General features: G+C 44.6%; 1 protein-coding gene and 1 pseudogene across 1 annotated transcript in view; one reads left to right on the top strand and one right to left on the bottom strand.

Annotated features, from left to right (window-relative positions):
* FMN2 (formin 2) overlaps positions 1-21,326 on the bottom strand; it is a 439,054-nt gene that overhangs the window by 218,303 nt on the left and 199,425 nt on the right. The window lies entirely within an intron of this gene.
* On the top strand, positions 16,460-17,487 carry LOC132586977 (dual specificity testis-specific protein kinase 2-like; annotated as a pseudogene).

The raw sequence follows: 21,326 nt of genomic DNA, 5'->3' as shown, positions 1-21,326 counted from the left end.
TCGCATGCAAAGTCTCGCAAAGCACACGACAGAGGTCGTGGCGGCCATAAGTCCCAGCATGCGTTGAAAAATGAAGACTGTCTGGGTAGGGTTGGATATGATGGTAGTGGCCAGAAACTGAATGTGATGAACCCTGTCTGCAGGGAGGTAGGCCTTGTGGGATACCGTTGACAGGCATGCTCCTATGAATTGGATGTCCTGTGTTGGGATAAGATTGGACTTCGTCAGGTTGGCTTGAAGGCCCAACAAGGACAGAAGGGATAGAGTGGTGGAGATGTCCCGTTGAAGTTGCTCTTGGGATTGGCCCACAATGAGCCAATCGTCTATGTAGGGGTATATGGAAATTTGTTGCTGGTGAAGCATCGCCGCCGCCACTGTCATACACTTCGTGAAGACTCTTGGTGCAGTCGACAGACCGAAGGGAAGGGAGCGGAACTGGTAATGTTGGTCCCTGACAGTAAACCACAAGAATCTTCTGTGGTGATGGTGGATGGTGAGGTGAAAATAGGCATCTTGAAGGCCTATCAACGCTATCCAGGCATCTTTTTTGATCAACGGGAGAATAGACTGCAGGGTAATCATGCAGAATTTTTGGTACCAGATATGGTGATTGAGTTTGCGAAGGCCCAATATTGAACGTTGTCCTCCATCCTTCTTTGGAACCAAGAAGTATCAGGAATAGAACCCTGTGTGATGAAATTGCGGTGGGACTGGTTCTATGGCTGCCTTGACCAGCAAGGCAGCGATCTCTTCCTGAAGAGGTAGGGATGGAGGGATACGTATAAACTGATGGAGCTTCAGGGCAAATCGAACTCTATGGTGTAGCCCCTGTGGATGATCGCCAGGACCCAGGAATTCGATGTTATGGACTTCCACATGGGGTAAAAGGGAAGCAGTCTTGTAGTGTTGGGTAGATGCTGTGGTTGAAATGGAGATGGTGTCAGAAAGTCAAAGAGACTGTTTTGAAGCAGGAGTCATCTTTTTCGTAGCCTGTGATCGGGTCGCTGATGGAACGGTTGTTTAGCTGGTGGAGCTTTGAGCTTCCAATAGTCAGCTTGTCTAGGTGAACGGGGATGTTTGTAGAAGGATGGTTTCCAGACTCTTTGTCTATTGGATTGAGGTTGTTGTTGGTTGACTCCTAGTCTTCTAGCCCTTTTCCTACTGTCATCGACAGTAGTCAGGATGTCATCAGTAGTCGCATTAAAGAAACCCTGGCCAGCAAAGGGTAGATCTTCAATTTTAAATTTGATATCTGGTTGTAGTGATGAAGAGCGGAGCCAGGCATGCTGACGCAAGGCGATGAAAGTGGCCATGGTTATGGAGGAACAGGCAACAGCGTGACAAACTGAGTTGATCTGTTGTTTGCTCACTTGGGAAAGCTCTTGCAGAATTTGTGATGCTTGCTTCTGTGCAGAATCAGGCAGAGACAGAACCAAGGTATTGAGTTGGGATGTTAAATTAAAGATATAAGCTGAGAAATATGCCAGATAATTATGGATTTTAGAGGTGGCAGTCGAAAGGGAGTAAATTTCCCTCCCTAAGGTGTCAAGCTTCTTTCCTTCCTTCTCAGGTGGGACTGGGTGAAGTGTTTGTTTAGATTTAAATGATGAGTGCACAATCATGGAGTTGGGTGCAGGATGATTAAATAAAAATTTTGAATCCGGTGCATGTATCTTATAAAGGGATTCGATCCTCTTTGACGTAGGTGGTACTGATGATGGCTTGTCCCATGCCTCCTTTAAGCTTTCCAGGTGAACAGAAAGCACTGGAAGGAAGGATCCCACAGGTAAGTCTGCATGGAATAGGTCATGGACCACATTGGATACCCTCGGTAGATCAGTGGTGAGCTTTATGTTGAGAGTATTTGCCATGTTGGTAAGTAGGTCTAGGTATGCCTTGGATCCTTCAGATGGTGAGAGATCGGCCGGCTTGGTAATGTCAGACGCAGGTGATGTTGGCGATGATGCTGCAGATTGTGAAGAATGCGAGTGCTCAGCTTCCGATTCCTCAGGGGCATCGACAGGCGTTGTAGGGGGTCATGTAAAGGTCTAGTAGGCAGTGATAAAAGCCTTGGTTGGGAGAGTAGGCTGGTCAGGTTGTAGATGTTGAGGGAGTCAGTGATGTTTGTTTCGGTTCCTGACTGTAATGTCGGGCCCGATGATAAAGTTCCTCATGATACCGAGATCGATATGCATCTTCATGGTACCAAGGTTCATGGTATCTGTGTTGGTGAGCTTCCTCACGGTACCAAGGCTGGTGGAATTCTTCATGGTACCGAGGTCGATGTAGTTCCAGAGACGTAGATGGTCTGTAATATTGGTGATGCCGACGTGGGGATGGCGATCTGGATCTAGATGGGCTGAAATAATAATAACGATCTCTGTGGTGACTTGGAGATCATTCAGTGTAGTGTTGAGTTGGAAACTCCTGATGAAGTCGGGAGACAGCCGAATCCTTGAAAATGTGCGGTACCAACACTTCACGGAACGAGTGTACTCCCAATAGATTGGCTCGTTGAGCTCGAAGTCGAGGTGATGGATCCAAAGGCTCAGTAGCGATGATGTCCCCCAGCAAGGATTCGTGAGCAGACGGAGACCTAGATTGAATGCGGATGACCTCATCAGTAATAACATCAGTGGGAATTGAGAGTTCCGTGGGGACCATCGGTGCTGTCGATATCGGGACCGAGGTAGATTCTGCCGGGTGCGAAGTCGAAGTCATGGTGTGGTCAGAAGTTCTTGAGTCCGAGTGATGATCCGTCTTCGATGTAGATTTTCAAGGTATCGACTCCGAGTGTCGTTTTGACGATGATTCCAAGCAGTGTTTCTTCTTGGAGTCGTCTGATTTCTTGGTGTGCTTCCCGGACTTATGCTTGCTGGGAGCCGATGCCATGGAAGCTGCCAGTCGAACCACGTCCCTTTGCAAAGTTAGGGAAGGTGGCGAATTGTGGGACCCAGAAGCATGGGATAGGCCGCAACGAGGACTCTAAAAGATGCCTCTTGAGTCTAGCTGCACGATTTTTCTTGGCCTGTTTCCCAAACTGGCTACAGTGAATGCAGGTATCGATTCTGTGGGTCTCCCCCAAACAAAATAGGCACAAAGAGTGTTTGTCCATCGAGGGAATTTTGGTCCTACACCGGGTACACTTTTTAAAAGTCGTTTTGGAGTCCTTCCCTTCCATACGCCCGGGGGGGGGGAGGAAGGAGTGATAGTTAAAGAAGATAAAGTCTCTCTCTTTTTTTTTACAAGCATAGACAGCTTCAAGAGGATAAGCATATGGAGCAGAGGTCTATCAGTGGCTATTAGCCACAGCATATTGTTGGAACTGTCTGAGGCAGTGATGTTCTGTATTCTTGGTGCTTGGGTGGGGGGCAAAGTGGAAGGGCTTCTAGCCCCATTTGTGAACCTCCTGATGGCACCTGAATGGGTTTTTTTGGCCACTGTGTGACACTGAGTGTTGGACTGGATGAGCTATTGGCCTGATCCAACACGGCTTCTTTTATGTTCTTATGTCTTTGTATAGTTTATATTAAGAGCCTCTTCTTTACAGTATTCACCTAATTGGAGCAGCAGCCTTTTTAGTCCTATCTTGGTAAGAGATGTTAGGACCATGTCATCTGAGTATAAGAGTCAAAATTTTCTGATGACCAAGTGTAGGAGCGACAAACTCAGGACCTGACAGCCTGTGCACTGTATAATTTAAATACAGGTTGAAAGGGGGGGGGGGGCAAGGACACATCCCTGCTTTACCCCCCTAAGTATTGGAAATTCATTTGTTAGGGAACCTGAGGTGCTCACCCTAATTTTAGCAAAGATGTCTGTGTGTAATTTTTGAAGAAGGAACAACAAATGTTTATCTATGTTTGTGTTAGCTAGCCTTTTGCCAAAGACGGCTTCTGTCTATAAAATAAAATGCAGAAGCAAGATCTACAAATGCTACAAAAAGAGCTTTGGTTGGGCCGTTAATCCCCAAGAGGGCTAGCTGATAAACATTTTGACATTGATCAACTGTGCTTTGGTCTTTTCTAAAGCCAGACTGGCTAGGGAGTATCACATGATAAGATGTTTCCCAATCCTCCAATTTGTGCAAGAGATATTTACTGTAAAGTTTTGCAGTATTGTTCAACAGGTTTACAGGGCAATAATTTTTTAGGTCCGCTGTCAGCCTTCTGGTGAGTAAGCACAACAATACTCAATTTCCACCCAGAGTGCGATGCTCTAGGAATTTCCAAACCCAGTGCAATGCTCTAGGAATCACAGTAAAACTCTATGGCACCATAGAGTTTTATGATGGTTCCTAGAGCGTCCCCCATGCGAAGTGCCTGGTGCAATGACATCACTTCCAGGTGACATCATTGTGCTTCACGTGTGAGAGATAAGTCCCCCACCACAGCAGCGGAGGGACTTAGCAACCCTATTTGGCCATCATGCAGTGAGCACATTTCTTGCTAAAGAGTATGCTAACTAAGCAACAATATTTTGTTAATAATTATGCTCTTAATTAATTGCTTGTTTCTTGCAAGCTAAGATGTGTAATTTAAATATGGAACATGAAAGCCAACTCTATTTCAAAAGATTTGCCAGAAATATTTAAGAGCCTATATTGTCTTTATGTAATGTAATCCCCTGGATAAAGATTAACAAACTTCATCTGTACAGAATAAATTATCTGTCTGTAAACCTCTCTAGATATTTCCTGCTGAAGGCCAGAGAGTCTAGAATCTTAAGAAAATATATCCCTATCCTTTCCAAAAAGTATTTCCAAAACTGTCTAATAGACACCCATCAAGTAATTCCAGAGATACCTAATTTATGAACATCTCTCAGGGAATAAAAAAGAAAGAAAACTGAAGGAATATTTAGTGTCTGACAATCAAACTACTACTCTTATGAGTCTATATACCAACTAAAATACTTCTTGAGATTTCTGCTTAGTGTTTTCCTGCCTTTGGAAGTGTAATTGGTGGCCACAACGGACGAGGCCTTCTCTGCTATGTTGCCTTGACTGTGGCTCTCTCCACTGCATGGTCTTTCCAGCCTTCAGGGAGAGAAAAAAAAGGACATTCTGTCCATGCCTTTTCGTCTGCCATATGATTTATTTTTAGACTTTTTAGTCTTCTGTAGCTTGGTGTACTATTTATAGTCACTTGCGCTCATTGTATTTTTTATTTGTTCATGTTGCTATTTTTTTAGTTTGTCCTGGTCTTTTACTCTGAACCAGGGTTTCCTAAACTTTCCCCCCCTGTGGCCTGGTTATTTTTACAATTCTCCTTCGTGGCCCACTAAAATTTGTGGGTGGAGCCAGGAGACTTTGGGGGTGGAGCCGGGAGACAGGAAATGATGTACAAACATGCTTAAAACACTTGCAATATTTTGTTTAGGAAAGGTAGGAGAATAGTGGGTTTTTGCAATGCAATTTTAAAACTAAGACATCAAGAAAAAGCACAAAGATCACACAGCGGAAAACAAAATACTCTCAGCCTGGGAAAACATGAAATGGCAGTCTGGAAAAACATGAAATGGAAGGACAATTCAAGCTCTCCCCCCCCCCCCCCACGTCTACTCAGATTGGCATTGGGAAGGAAGGAAGACAGGGGAAAAGACTGACTGACAGAGAGAGAGAGAGAGAGAGAGAGAGAGAGAGAGAAATAAATAAATATATAAATGAATGAATGAATAAAATAAATGGCAGGGCATTTCAAGTTTCTCTCCCCCCCCCCCCACGTCTACTCAGATTTGCAATGGGAAGGAAGGAAGGAGACTGGAAAAGACTGACAGAAAGAGAGAGAGGGGGGGTGAGAAAGAAAGAAAGAAAGAAAGAAAGAAAGAAAGAAAGAAAGAAAGAAAGAAAGAAAGAAAGAAAGAAAGAAAGAAAGAAAGAAGGAGAAAGGAAGGAAGAAAGAAATAAAGAAATAGGAAGGAAGAAAAGGGAGAGAAATAATGAAAGAAAGGAGGGACAAAAAGAAGAAAGAAAGAGAAAAAAAAGAAAAACAGAAAGAAACAGGATGGGAGCAACTTAGCCTTAAAACTGCTGACCTTTGCCCAGCTTCTTGGCCCACTGAGCCCTGTAGCCAACGGGAAGTAGGGAGGTCCCTGTGCTGGCGCGGCTGTGTCCCCTGACGTCCGCTGGCCTGGGAGGGGGTTGGGAGGCCCTGCGCTGGGGCGGCTGCGTCCCCCAACATCAGTGGTACAGTGATGTAGAGAGCACCGGGGGCTGATGTCGATGGCAGCAGAGAATTGGGAGTACCAGTCTTCAACTAGCTCATCTAATGACCCACCAGCGGGCAACGGATCCCGCAGAGCTTCTTGAAGCCACTCCGGGTTCAATTTGCTCCGCGGGCAAGCATAAATTTGCCCATCACTTAAACAGAAGGAGGGCTAAAAGTCAACTCAGACTTTCAGGGCATAATGATCTGACCACGGAACTGGAGTGGAAGCTATCAGATCTTGAAATCAATTTAAAGAAAGCAGCCGATATAGTCTAGTTATCATCCATATATCTGTTTCTCAAGTGTGTGCATAGATCTGTGGATACCTAAATCCACAGATTGGGCCCACACTGAAAGAAAAACAGGTTGCCTACTTGTAACTGATGATCTTCAAGTGGTCATCTGTGCATTCACACCCTTGGGATTACAGGCGCCTGCGCTGGCTCCAACCAGTACTGAAAAGCTCTAAAAAAGATCTTTTGTTCTGACCACTGAGCATGCCCATGGCCACAACTGCGCATACTCAGTAGGCGGGACAGCAAGATCCCGCCAGTTTCCTTCTGACTGCTGAAACAACTCCAAACAACCTCTGAAGAACTGCCAGCGGAGGGGAGGAAGGGCAGGTGGTGTGAATGCACAGATGACCACTCGAAGATCATCAGTTACAGGTAGGCAACCTGTTTATCTTCTTCGTGGTCTCTGTGCATCATACCCTTGGGAGAATAGCAAGCTAAAGCTTACCTAGAGGAGGAAGCTGGCACTTGATGACTGCAGCTTGAAGCACCGCGCTCCCCACATGCATGTGGTCCGTCACACCTGCATCCAAGGCATAATGCTTCACAAAGGAATCCGGGGTTGCCCAAGAAGCCGCTCTGCAGATGTCGGTAAGGGGCACCCCCTTGAGGAAAGCAGTGGACGTAGCTATAGCACGTGTAGAATGGGCTCTAGGAGGACCCGGCAAAGGTCATTTGGCTTGAAGATATGCCAACTTAATAGTCTCCACAACCCATTTCGACAGTCTCTGGGAGGAGACTCGCTTTCCTTTAGATGGACCAGAATAGCATACAAACAGGCTGGGCGTCAAATGAAACTCCTTAGTTCTGTGTAGGTAGAACAACAAGGCACGCTTAACATCAAACGTATGCAAGGCCTTTTGTTCTGGACTCTGCGGAGAAGGAAAAAAGGCCGGTAACAGAGTCTCTGAATGTAGGTGGAACTTCGACACCACCTTGGGCAAAAAACGAATGTCTGGAGCAATGATGACCCCTTGATCATGAAACCTCAGGTATGGAGGGTCTGATCTGAAGGCTGAGAGCTCCCCAACTCTCTTAGCAGACGTGATCACCACCAAGAATGCCACTTTCCAGGAAAGGAGGTGAAGGGAACAGGAAGCCATTGGTTTGAAAGGGCGATGCATGAGACCTCTAAGAACCACAAAGATCCCAAGCAGGGACAACATGATGGCACGGAGGATGCAAACAAAAAAGACCTTACAGGAAACGCTTAGTTTCAGGGTGGGAGAACACAGTATAGCCTTCAACTTGAGCATGATGTGCAGAGATCAATGCCAGGTAAACCTTGATGGAGGAGTATGACAGACCAGAGTCCAGCAAATGTAACAGAAATGAGAAAACTGTATGAAGACTAGGCTGACCCAGAGAAATCCGAGAAGAAACAACAAACAAAATGAAACGTTTCCATTTTAGGCTGTAAGACTTCCTAGTGGAGGCCTTTCTGCTATTCAACAAAACAAAGTCAATTCTGTCAGAAACTGAATCTAAACTATGAACCAAGCCGTCAGTTTCAGGTGAGGGCTGTTGTGGTGGTACGTCTGTCCCTTGTTGATGAAGAGGAGATCTGGCTCCTTTGGGAGATGATAAACCCGTCGTCGGAAAAGATGAAGGAGAACCGGAAACAGCAGCTGTCAGGGCCACCAAGGAGCTATTAAAATACACCTGGGCTGTTCCCTCTTTATCTTGACCAGAACCCTGGATAACAAAAGGATGGGCGGGAACATGTACAGGAAGCTGTGAGACCAATCAAAAAGGAGACCGTCGCCCTCCGATAGAGGGTCCAGACCCCCCACCCCAAGCACAGAAGCGATGACATTTGTGATTGTGGCGTGTGGCAAAAACGTCCACCTCTGGGTGTCCCCATTTCTGGAATACAGTCTGGAGATAAATTGGGTTTAATTCCCATTCGTGTAACTGCACTCCCCCTCTGCTTAGATAGTCTGCCTGGACATTCAAGGTTCCTGGAATGTGAACCGCAAGCAAGGATATCCCCTGATCCAGACACCAGAGCCAAATGTTTATGGCAAGGCAACACAGTCTCCTCGACACTGTGCCTCCCTGACGATTGAGATACGCCATAGCAGTGGTATTGTCTGTCAGTATTGAGATGGATTTTCCTCTAATTAGAGGGAGGAAGGATGGAAGAGCAAACCAAACTGCCATCAGTTCTAAGTAATTGATGTGATTGGTCTGTTGTAGCGAGTCCCAAGTGGCTCCCACAGTCAGGCCTCTGAGATGGGCTCCCCAGCCCAGGAGGGAAGCATTGGTCGTCAATGTCTCTGTAGGAGGGGAGGGGCGAAACGGAGTGCCTTCTAGAAGGTTGGGAAGATTCCCCCACCACGTGAGGGAGTTTCTGACTGACTGGGGCAGCATGAGCACACGTGTGGGTGGGTGACGAGATGGTTTGAACACTCTGAGAAACCATAACTGAAGCGGTCTCATTCGAAGCTCTGCCAGAGATATAACCGCTGTCATAGTTGCCATCAGCCCCAGCAACCTCTGAATGGAATGGGCGGAGACTCTTTCCGAAGCCCCGATGCTGCAAGTTGTAGCTGATAAAGTTTGTGCTCTCGCCTCCGGGAGGAATGCTCTGCAGACAGCAGAGTTGATGAGAGCTCCGATGAAAAGAGCTCTTTGGCAGGGAACCAGGTTGGATTTTGGGAGGTTCGCACAGAGGCCCAGCGACGCTATAGTCTGCAGCGTTATTTGGATGTGATGTGACAGCAGGGAGCTGGAATTGGCCACCAACAGCCAATCGTCTATATAGGGGAAAACGGTAACCCCCAAGAGACGGAGATGATCTGCCACTACAACCATGGCTTTTGTAAAAACTCTGGGGGCCGTGGACAGGCCAAACGGAAGGGCGGTATATTGATAATAGTCTGCACCCACTGCAAAACGGAGGTATTGACGGTGCCCCTGATGTATGGACAGATGGAAATACGCGTTTTTAGGTCGATAGTAGCCATCCAAGAATTCTCCTCCAGCAGCAGAAGGATTTGGAACAAGGTAGTCATCCTGAACTTCTTGTAAACGATACAAGTGTTCAAACCCTGGAGGTTCATAATAGGCCGAAGGCCCCCATCCTTCTTTGGAACAATGAAATAATGGGAGTAGAACCCTTGTCTGTGAAGAAGTTGAAGGACAGGTTCTATAGCCCTTTTCTCCAGAAGAGATTGGACTTCAGTCTTTAGAGACTCCGAGGGCAGTGTGACGATAACGTGTGGAATGGGTGATGACTCTTGGAACTCGATCGTGTACCCCTGAGCAATAATTGTAAGAACCCAGGAGTCCGTTGTGATTTTCTCCCAGGCGTGGAAAAAGGGAGATAACCGAGTGCCTCCAGGGACAGCAGTGGGTGCAGGAAAGTCCAGTAGAGCAACGAGGGGGGAGTCAAAGACTCTGCTTAGGGTTGGTAGGTTGTTTTGGACGAGATTGTCTAAATTGACCTTGAAATTTCTGTTTCATTGGGAACAACTTTCCCTGTTGAGACTGTAATCTGTCCCGCCAGGGTTGATCAGGGGAGGAATGGCTGTGAGATCTGCGGGACCATGGGCGGGAATAAGGCTTCTGCCAAAAAGAGTGCGTGGAGGAAGAGGCACTTAAAGTGCGGGAAGCCTTTATGCTCTTGTCAAGGTCCTGCAACGTGGTATCAGTTGTAGAATGGAACAGGCCCGAGCCGTCGAATGGAAGGTCTTCAATGGCAGACCTCGTATCATGATTAAAAGTGGTGGATCTAAGCCATGTATGTCTACGGAGGGCGATAGCCAACGACAAAGTTTTGCCAAAGGTGTCAGCTGCGTGTTTTGAGGAGTGCCAGCATGCCTTCCTTCTGTATCTTCTGCAGGGAATGGTGGTGTTCCTCTGGAAGGTGTTGAAGGATTGTAGATACTTGATCCCATAAAGCAAATTGATAGCGACCCAGGCAAGCGAGATAGTTGGTAGACTTGATTCCTAAGGACGCAGTGGCATAGAATTTCCTTCTGAATGCGTCTATCTTCTTTCCCTCTTTGTCAGGGGGAGAGGATGCACAGCCCTTTGAGGACGATGTGACCACCAGGGAGTTGGGCTTAGGATGCTTAAATAAGAATTCCGCACCTTTCTCCTGAATTTTATACAAGTGGTCTAGCCGCTTAGTTGAAGCTGTGAGGGAGGCTGGTTTCTTCCCAGGGACCTTTGACAGTTTGCAGCAGGACATTGGTGAGGGGAAGGGAAATGGCGGTAGATGGTGGATAACATCAGTCGAACCCTTTCGAGGGAGGCCTCCGAAGAAGTCAGGGAGGTATGTTCCCGCACCACCGATAACTTCTTCTTTGAAGACTTGTGCTCCTTCTCTCGCTTGCGTTTAGGCGAAGCGGACAAAGCCTTCAAATGCAATTTTGACTTCGGAGTCGAAGTCAGATTGGCTTTTAGTGTAGGAGGTGTCTTGGCCGTCGTCGGGGTGGTCATCGATGCTGATTGGTCCAAAGACCCCGGTGCCAAACCGTGTTCCATCAGCTGAGGAGCTAGAGTCGATTGAAGCAATGCCACCTGGCGCCTCGCAGCTCTGTTTTTCCTGGTTTGCTTACTGAATTTTAAGCAGTGACCACAGGAATCAGTGCGGTGCCCCTCTCCCAAACACAGCAGGCAAAGGGAGTGAACGTCGGTCAGGGCGAGCTTGCTGCCGCACTTGAAACACCTCTTGAAAAACCCCCACATAGACATAAGTCCTACTCACCGGAGGCTGAATGCCCGCCGCCGGGAAGGGGGGGGGAGGGCCAAAGCCCAAACTCCCGAAAAAACAGGAGGATTACTTCTTTTTTATAGACGATGAAGAGAAAACGAATAGAGAAGAGGAACTGGAATAAAACAAGGAACGAAGAAGGAGCTAATAGTTCTAACAGCAACCGGAGAGCTGAAGGTAGGTCAGAAAAAACTGGCGGGATCTTGCTATCCCGCCTACTGAGTATGCGCGGTTGTGGCTGTGGGCATGCTCAGTAGTCGGGACATAAGATCTTTTTTTAGAGCTTTTCAGTACTGGTTGGAGCCAGCGCAGGCGCCTGTAATCCCAAGGGAATGATGTACAGAGACCACAAAGAAGATCATGGATTTTTCCCAAGGTTTTTAGAAAAATCTGGAAACAGAAAAAAGAAAAGAAAAGAAAACCCTGAGGGGTTTAAATTCCCACAAAAAAGGTATTTTCTGAGCACAGACCACCCACCTCTGTTGGAGTCTCAGCGGTGACAATGGGGGGGGGGCACAGGAGGTGAGGCCGGGAACTGAACATGGCTCAGTGGCATCAGCTGTGAGAGCAGATGGGCCTTGGGAGCTACAGCAGCCAGGCAGCAGAGGCCTGAAGTTGCACTCACCTCACTGCCATCACTGTTTGGGAGGGGTTAGGAGGGCAGGAACTGTGCCAGGTGCACCAAAGGAAGCTGTGAGAGTAGAGGGGCTTTGAGAGCCACAGCAGGCCTGGAGGTGGAGACCTGGAGCTGCAGCTGGGCTCACTTGCATTGATGTTAGTGGGGAGGGGATTGGAGGGAGTGTGATGGCCCAATGGCCCAGAGGCTGGGAGTTCACCCAGGGTCATGCTACTGGCTGTAACAGTGGGGGCTGGGGATGACTGCAACTTGTGAGGGGAATCCCTTCCCTCTTTTAGCTAGCACTGACTGGAAGAGTTCACAAGCAGGAAAGGATCCCCCCCACCATGAGTACCATGGTCACCATGTATATTCTAGTAGCAAAAATTCAGTTCAGTTTATTGCATAGTGCCAATGGCCATTACAAATAAAAATAATGTACAATAAAATAAAGTGTTCCAAACACTATAAAATAGATCAAAACACTACAAAATTACATTTTAGAGCACATTTCATAAAATTGGAAAGTCTCTGTTGCATAAACATCTGTTGAATACTAATTAAAATCTTAACTGGCCTATACTGATTCTAACTTTGCTCTAATTTTCTTTGTTGCTAGGGCAAAAACAGCAATGCAGGAAATTCACAAATACCTCCCCCTAAATTCACAGGATCTTTATTGCTGCAGATGGCCATCTAGCCTCTGTTTAAAAACCTTCAAGGAAGGAGAGCCCACCACTCCTGAGGAAGCCTGTTCCACTGAGGAATCGTTCTAACCGTCAGGAAGTTCTTCCTAATGTTGAGCCGGAAACTCTCTTGATTTAATTTCAACCCATTAGTTAGTTGGAGATACTGGAGATTGAAACTGGGACCTTCTGCTTACCAAGCAGATGCTCTACCACTGAGCCACCGTCCCTCCCCAGCCTGTCAAGTTCTGGTCCTACCTTCTGGGGCCACAGAAAACAATTCCACACCATCCTCTATATGACAGCCCTTCAAGTACTTGAAGATGGTGATCCTATCACCTCTCAGCCGCCTCCTCTCCAGGCTAAACATCCCCAGCTCCTTCAAGCTTTCCTCATAGGACTTGGTTTCCAGACCCCTCACCATCTTTGTTGCCCTCCTCTGGACCCGTTCCAGCTTGTTTACATCCTTCTTAAAATGTGGTGCCCAAAACTGAACACAATACTCCAGGTGAGATCTTATCAGAGCAGAGTAAAGCGATACCATCACATCACGTGATATGGATGCTATACTTCTGTTGATACAGCCCAAAATTGCATTTGCCTTTTTAGCCACCGCATCACACTGTTGACTCATGTTCAGTGTATGATCCACTAAGACCCCTATATCCTTTTCGCACATACTACTGCTAAGACAAGTCTCCGCCATCCTATAGCCATGCATTGGATTTTTCCGACCTAAATGCAGAACTTTACATTTATCCCAGTTAAAATTCATTTTATTGGTTTTAGCCTAGTTCTCCAGCCTGTCAAGGTCATCCTTGTTTCTGTCTTCTACTGTATTTGCAACCCCTCCCAATTTAGTATCATTAGCAAATTTAATAAGCATTCCTTCTATTCCTTCATCCAAATAATTTATAAAGCCCGAAAGATTCTACAAACCCTAATTTATAAAGGTGTTGAACAAAACAGGTCCCAGGACAGATCCTTGAGGCACTCCACTTGTCACTCCTCTCCAAGAGGATGAGGAACCATTCACAAGCACTTTTTGGATGTGATCTGTCAACCAGTTACAGATCCACCTAACAGTAACAGGATCCAAACCACATTTTACCAACTTGTCAATAAGGATAGTATGTGGGACCTTATCAAAACCCTTACTGAAATCAAGATAAACGATGTCTACAGCATTCCCCTGATCCAGCAAGGTAGTCACTTTCTCAAAAAAAGAGATCAGGTTAGTCTGACATGACTTGTTCTTGAGAAACCCATGCTGGCTCTTAGTAATCACAGCCATCCTTTCTAAATGTTCCAGGAATGACTGACTGTGATGATTTGTTCTAAAATTTTCCAGGTATAGACATCAAGCTGATGGGTTGGTAGTTGCCTGGATCCTCCTTTTCCCCCTTCTTGAAGATGAAGACAATGTCCTTCAATCATAGCTGTTTGCATTGTTTGAAAATGAATGGATGTGAATGCTGAAAATAATTTAAAGAAGGAAATTTTGGAAAGATATTGTGCCTTATGATGATCCAATTTAATTGATTTGTACCAGAGTGAGAATTTAAGAACATAAGAGAAGCCATGTTGGATCAGGCCAATGGCCCATCCAATCCAACACTGTGTCACACAGTGGCCAAAAAAACCACACACACACACACACTGTGGCTAATAGCTTCATGCGTCAGATGCAGGAGGCAGAGATACAGCAGCCTGGTGACAAACGCTCTAAGGTGCAGCTGTTGTGCCATGCAATCGCTACACTCAACCTCACCAGAAGCAGGAGCAGGGCACCTTGCGTGGGGTGCTGGCTGTGTGTCAGCACTGTGGAGCCACTGCTGATTTTCACTTAGGATCTTTTAGGCTTACAGAGAAACAAATGCTTAAAAGATTACCTACTGGGGCTCTCTTCAATTTATGCCAGTAATTTAAAAAGGCTTTGTGTGCACATGCCCAAAGAGAGGGAAGCCCCAGTTCAGCTCTCAACAATGCAGCTGGGGTGTTTGGAGGTAGAACTGATAGCCTCTTCAGGAAAAGGTTTTGGATTTTCTCCATATTTGCAATTAAAACATCATTTCATCCCCAAACCTCCATCCCGTCTAACAGCAAAAGTTTGGCCCCATCTATGTGGCTTAGCGACACAAAAAAAGAAAACAGATGCTTCTGTAAACTTGGGGGAACTCTCAAGTTTGCAAAAAAAAAAAAAACTTTAAAAAACTGTGAGGTAATCACCCCTGCAAACAAAAGCGTTCTGAGCAAGCACAGACAACACTCTTACCTCCTCTGTTGGTGGGCCTGGTATGGGGAAGGAAGCCTAGGTGAGACCGCCACCAGAAATATGGGGGAAGCCTCAACAGGCCCACCAAGAGCTGTGCCCACCAAGAGGTGAAAGAAGCCACACTGGACTGTGCAGTGACAGTGATGGTGGGGGTGGCCGGGCAGAAAGAGAGAGAAAGCAATAGTGATTAGGCAGAATAATAGAGAAAGAAACAGTCCTGGGATGATGTCAGAAAGACAGAGTTCTTCAGTGAGGGTCAGAAAGAGAGAGAAAGAGTGCTGGGATGGGGAGGCATAAAAATAGTTACGGAGGGTGGAGAAAGTAATGGACATGGAGAGAGGCAGAGTAAGGGAAGGTGTGGTGGAAGGGAGAAAAAGTAAGAGGCAGACAAGTAGGGGGAGAGGGAAGAAAAGAAAAGTAGGTGGAATGGGATGGCTGCTCCTGTAAATTTCTTGTAGGTTCCCACTTGTGCGTATTTACACTTGTTCCACCCTTACCACATGAAAAGGGAGCCTGCTGTACTGTACTATCTGATAACAAGGTTTGGGACGGTGCCATATGGGAGAATGTCACATTTCTAATATGTGTGATGTTGAGTAGACTATACTACTAAGTCTAATAGTGTTCAGTTTTCCCCAAACAGTTATCTAAAATCATACTTGAATATAGGGTAGTGACAAATCCATTTCTATGCAGACAAATTCAATGGGAGTTTCTCCCAAGTCAATGAGCCTAGGAATGCTGTTTAAGGAAAACTACCTCTAATATAGCCAGAATCCCAGAGAGATTTTATTATTTATTTATTACTTTAAATTTCTATCCTGTCCTCTCCGCAAGTGGACTCAGGCAGCTGACAACATTCATATTCTCAAGTTAAAACCAATAAAACATAATTACAATTTAAGCTTTTCAAAACAGCTTTTAAAAGACAGCTTCAAGAGGGGGTTAGATAAAAATATGGAGCAGAGGTCCATCAGTGGCTTTTAGCCACAGAGTGTGTGTGTGTGTGTGTGTGTGTGTATATATATATATATATGCCACTGTGTGACACAGAGTGTTGGACTGGATGGGCCATTGGCCTGATCCAACATGGCTTCTCTTATGTTCCTATGTTTTAAAAACCATTTCGTGGTGCTGTGTCTCTCTGTTTTAGAGAAGACAGAGATCCAGAGATCATTTATGACATGGCCTGAGGACCAGCAGTTCAAAATCAGGAATCCCAGCGGCCTGGTAAAAATCCCTTGTGAGTGCCACAGCTCTATGAAAACCCTTCATTATGCCTGACTCTATAGTATCACAAGTCCTTTGGCTTCTCTGTTTGAAAATGTATCTTTGTCAATATACCAAACCATTGCATTAGAACTCCAAATCCAAACAACTTTGCAATTCAATACTTGGAACAAAAATAAGTTCCAACAAAGTTTAAATGATTGCTCGACTGAACTGAAAATAACAACTGACTGAAAAGTACTATCCATTTGTACTTAAGGGATATTGTAGAAATCCAAAACTTTGGTGTTTATATATTCTGTTTAAGTTTTAATCAAAACTAATGGATATTTATTTATATAAGTTATCACACCTCACATCCCTCCATGCTTTCCCCTGCCCCTTTCCTTCTCTATCATCCCCCCTCCCCCCCCCGGTTGGTTCCATCTTCCAGGACTCCTGCAGTGCCCATCTCTACAATGTGTGAGATGGGACTGGGATCCCAGGAGCTGTCCAGTCTCTCACCATACTGCAGGAAGACCTCCGACGCTTACTGCCAAGATGACCGCTGGCAGAGAATGTGCACAGCTGTCAGGAAACTGGAATTCTGGGAAAACTCTGATGTCAAATTGATAGGCAGTGGCTTTTTTCCCAAGGTGTACAAGGTCACTCAGAGTGCTGGTGGCAAAGCAATGGTGGTGAAGATCAACAAGAATTATGTGGACCAGGAGGTGATTGTGCATGAGATAAGCTTGCTGCAGAAGCTCTCCCACCCCAACATTGTCAGGTATCTTGGTATCTGTGTGAAGAATGATAAATTGTATCCAATTCTGGAGTATGTGAATAGAGGAGTCCTGGAAGAGCTTTTGGCTTGGAAGGATGTCTCTCTCAGCTGGAAAGAGAAAAAAGACCTGGCTTCAGATATCACATGAGAGATGGTTTACTTACACTCCAAGAACATATACCACAGAGGCCTCAATTGCAAGAACTGCCTCATCTGTGTGACACAAAGGGGTCAGGAGGCCTTAGTGGTGAATGTTGGCCTAGCCAAAGAAGTGGTGGAGCTTTCTGCCAAGGGCCCTGAAAGGAAACTTTCTCTTGTGGGTTCGGCTTTCTGGATGGCCCCTGAGATGTTGAGTGGGGAGCCTTACAACAGGAAGGTGGATGTCTTCTCCTTTGGTATTATCTTGTGCAAGATACTGGGGAAGATCCCTGCAGATCCAGAGGTGCTACCTTGGACCCAGGATTATGGCCTTGAATGTAGCTGCCTTCCAAGAAATGATTAGTGGATGCCCCAAGCAAGTTTTGGACTTGGCCGCCTGTTCTTGTAGACTGGAAGAATTCAAACAGCCATCATTCACTGAGCTCCTGGGGGAACTGCAAGATGCTGCAAAGAGGTTGGAATCCGTGATGGACCATCAGTCCCCAGGGTGAAGTTTCTCCATTGAACCTGGACTTTAAATTACATGCAGATCTATGGTTTGCACAGCAGAAGAGGAAGCAACTGCACCCCACCACTGTGCCTTACCAGACACCCCTACTGTGGTATGTTTTAAAAGCCCAAATGTCATCCAGTCCTGGCCCCCACAGATCAAGCCCGAACCACAACATTTGCCACAAGCAAAGAGTGAATGAATCCCGGACAAACATTTTTTCACCCAGTGTTTAATTAACAGTTGACAGTCCACACCAAAGAGGGGAATAGCTGCCTTTAAAAATGGATTAGGCCAATCCATGGAAGAGGATAGCTCTGTCATTGGATGTTAGCTTCCATATTCAGAGGAATTACATCTCTGAATACTAGATACTGAAGAAAAAAAAACAGCAGAAGGGAAATGTCACCTTCACACCTGCTTATGAGACTCCCAGAGGCTTCTTCTATCGCCTCACTGCTATTTTGAATATCTTGGCATTCACTGACTGTAGAGGCTTCTTCTATCGCCCCACTGCTATTTTGAATATCTTGGCATTCATTGACTGGTCAATCCTATTTATAGAAGCATATGGAATTTCTGTCTATTTCAATAAATAGTGCTAATGAAGATATTACAATTTTGCGCTGTTTTGGCCAGTACATCTTGGGAGATAAAGGACATAGTAAATATAGATGAAGTAACATGACCGCTGCCTCTTCTGAAGCAGGCGGTGGCATTTGCCAGCCCTCTCCCCCATCTCCTCAAAGGAAGCACAAGGCTGGGGAAAGCCAATTGGGGCTCAGTGCGGGAGTGCTGGCCAATGAGATGTCTAAATTACTGTCATAATTGTCCAATCTCAAATGTACCATTCTTGAGCAAGGTGATCAAACAAGTGGTGGATAGACAACTCTAAGGAGTCCTGGATGAAGCAGATTGTTTGGAACTGTTCCAGTGTAATTTCATGCCTGGCTATGGGGCTGAAACAACCTTGGTGGCTCTGGTGGAGAGCCTGCACTGAAAGATGGGTGAGGAAAGTGTAACTCAGTTGATTCTCTTGGACCTCTTGGTGATTTCTGATACAATCAATCATGGTACCCTTCTGACCACTTTTCAGGATTAGCACTAGGAAGCATCATTCTGCAGTGGTGGTGGTGCTACCTTGCCCATTCAGAGAGTTCACTGGTTGCCCCTTGCCCCTAGGGATCACTGCTTGCCCCTTGACCTCTGTTCTACAAGGTCTTAAAAGTTTCCATCTTGTCCATGCTTTTTCAACATCTACCTGAATCCACTGGGATAAGTCATCAAGAAGTTTTGGCTGAGCTCCCACCAATATGCACTAATATGCAGATGATACCCAGTGGATACCCATGCTGCAGCCTTTCTGGGGCATAAGACATCTTGCCATAGTGGTGAGTACTGTGGTAACATCTACGTTAGTCTACTGTTACGTGGCTGCCCTTGAAGAGTGCAGGGAAGCTACAATAGATTCAAAATACTGAGGACAGAATTCTGGCTGGATTGTCATTGACCTTTCCTTTTGTTCATGCGTTCATGTGTTTTGTTTTATGTTATCTGTGTTTTTTTTTTAAGTATAAACAATTTTATTGGTAACATATGGTAGCAAATCTATATCAATATCTTACAACTTAAAAAGAAAAATTTATCTACCCCATATCTTACTTTTCTCCCACCCCTCCCCCCATTATTTGACCCCGCCAGTTTTATTTACTTAAATAATAATAATAACAACAACAACTACTACTACTACTACTACTTTTTATTTGTATCCCGCCCTCCCCGCAAGCAGGCTCAGGGCGGCTCACAACATGTAAATACAGTGTACAATAAAACCATGTGCAATAATCAATTATAAATTCCAGTTTTAGATTCATATACAATTTCAGTTATAAAATCATCCTTAAAATCATTAAAAATATATTAGATTTAAGATTATGGTGCTATAATTAAGATCTTTCATAAAATCCAGTGATTAAAACATAAAACATAGAACATATCCAGCAGGACTTTCTTGGCTCGGTATTAAGTGAAGGCTGTTTTAAAGAGGTGGGTCTTACAGGTCCTGCGGAATTGATCTAAACATCGCAGGGCCCGTACCTCCTCCGGGAGTTGGTTCCACAGTGTTTTGTTTTGTTTTTTAAAAAAACCCAAATATTAAAGGTACCCTTAACTATTAAAACCCCCAAAAGTTATATTCTTCTTTTGATAAATCATTATCAAAAATTGTCCAATGTCCTTTTATTTTCCACTCTTTTTCTACGTATCTTCTGAACTTTTTCCACTCCATCTTAAAAACTTCCAAATCATAGTCTCTTAATATTCTTATTAATTTGTCGATTTCACTCCATGTCATAACTTTTATAATCCAATCCCATTTCTCTGGTATTTTTCTTGCTTCCACAACTGCGCATACAATGTCCTAGCGGCTGAGAGCAAGTACCAGATTAAAGTTCTATCTTCTTTTGGAAATGTTTTCATTTGCAGTCCCAACTGAAAAGTCTCTGCAACTCTGTTAAACTCATATCCCAAAATCTTAGAAATCTCTTGCTGAATCATCTGCCAAAACATTTTAGCTCTTTCACAAGTCCACCACATATGGTAGAAAGAACCTTCATGCTTTTTACATTTCCAACATCTGTCTGGCATCTTATTATTCATCTTTGCCAATTTTTTAGGAGTTATATACCATCTATACATCATTAGGGTTTGTAGAATCTTTCGGGATCAAGTGCCGTGTTCTACTAGAGAAAGTTTTCCTTCCAGACATTTCGTTCTCAGCTGCGGAGAACATCCTCAGTGGCGTTGCAGCCACTGTTCTCCGAGGATGAACATCACTCTGAGGATGTTCTCCGCAGCTGAGAACGAAACGTCTGGAAGGAAAACTTTCTCCAGTAGAACACGGCACTTGATCCCGAAAGATTCTACAAACCCTAATGATGTTACCAGCCGTGAAAACCTGAAATCTTTGATAACATCTATACATCATCTTAAAACAATTTTCTTTAATACTCTGACATGTTGCGAGTTTCATAGAGTTCTTCCACAGATATTCCCAAGATTCCATCTTTATTTCTTTATTTACATTAATTGCCCATTTAATCATTTGAGATTTCACTACTTCATCTTCTGTAATTTGTATACTTTTGAAATTAGTTTATCATTGTCTCCAAGCAGAACTTTTTCCATTTCTGTTTGCTCTTTCCTTATTCCTTCAGTTTTAATGTCATTCTCTACCAAGCTCTTTATTTGTTGCATTTGAAACCAATCATATTTGTGACTCAATTCTTCAGCAGTTTTCAATTCTATTTTTCCACTTTGTATTTTTAACATTTGATTATATGACAACCACTTTTCTTCATCTATCTCAGCCATTATCTTTATTACTTCAGCTGGCACTATCCATAAAGGTCTTCTCTCATCTCCATATTTCTTGTATTTTGTCCATGTATTTAATAAATTGCTTCTTATGTAATGGTGAGAGAAAAGACCATCCATCCTCTTTTTTCCATAATACAAATATGCGTGCCAGCCAAATTTATTTCTGTGACCTTCCAACACTAGAAGTTTTTTGTTTAACAGCGTTATCCATTCTTTCATCCACAATAAGCAAACTGCTTCATGATATAATTTTAAATCTGGTAGTTGAAACCTGCCTCTCTTTTTTGCATCTGACAGAATTTTCATTTTAATCCTTGGCTTCTTCCCAGCCCACACAAATTCTGAAATTTCCTATGCCATTTATCAAATTGTTTAGCATCCTTCACAATAGGAATAGTTTGAAACAAATACATTATCCTTGGTAGAATATTCATTTTAATTGCAGCTATTCTGCCCAGCAATGACAAATTAAGCTTATTCCATTTTAGCATATCTTCATCCATT

This window comes from Heteronotia binoei, chromosome 1 (assembly GCF_032191835.1).
Source record: "Heteronotia binoei isolate CCM8104 ecotype False Entrance Well chromosome 1, APGP_CSIRO_Hbin_v1, whole genome shotgun sequence".
Classification (NCBI taxonomy): domain Eukaryota; kingdom Metazoa; phylum Chordata; class Lepidosauria; order Squamata; family Gekkonidae; genus Heteronotia; species Heteronotia binoei.
Note: the sequence above shows the minus strand (reverse complement) of the source record. Positions and strands in the feature narration are given on the sequence as shown.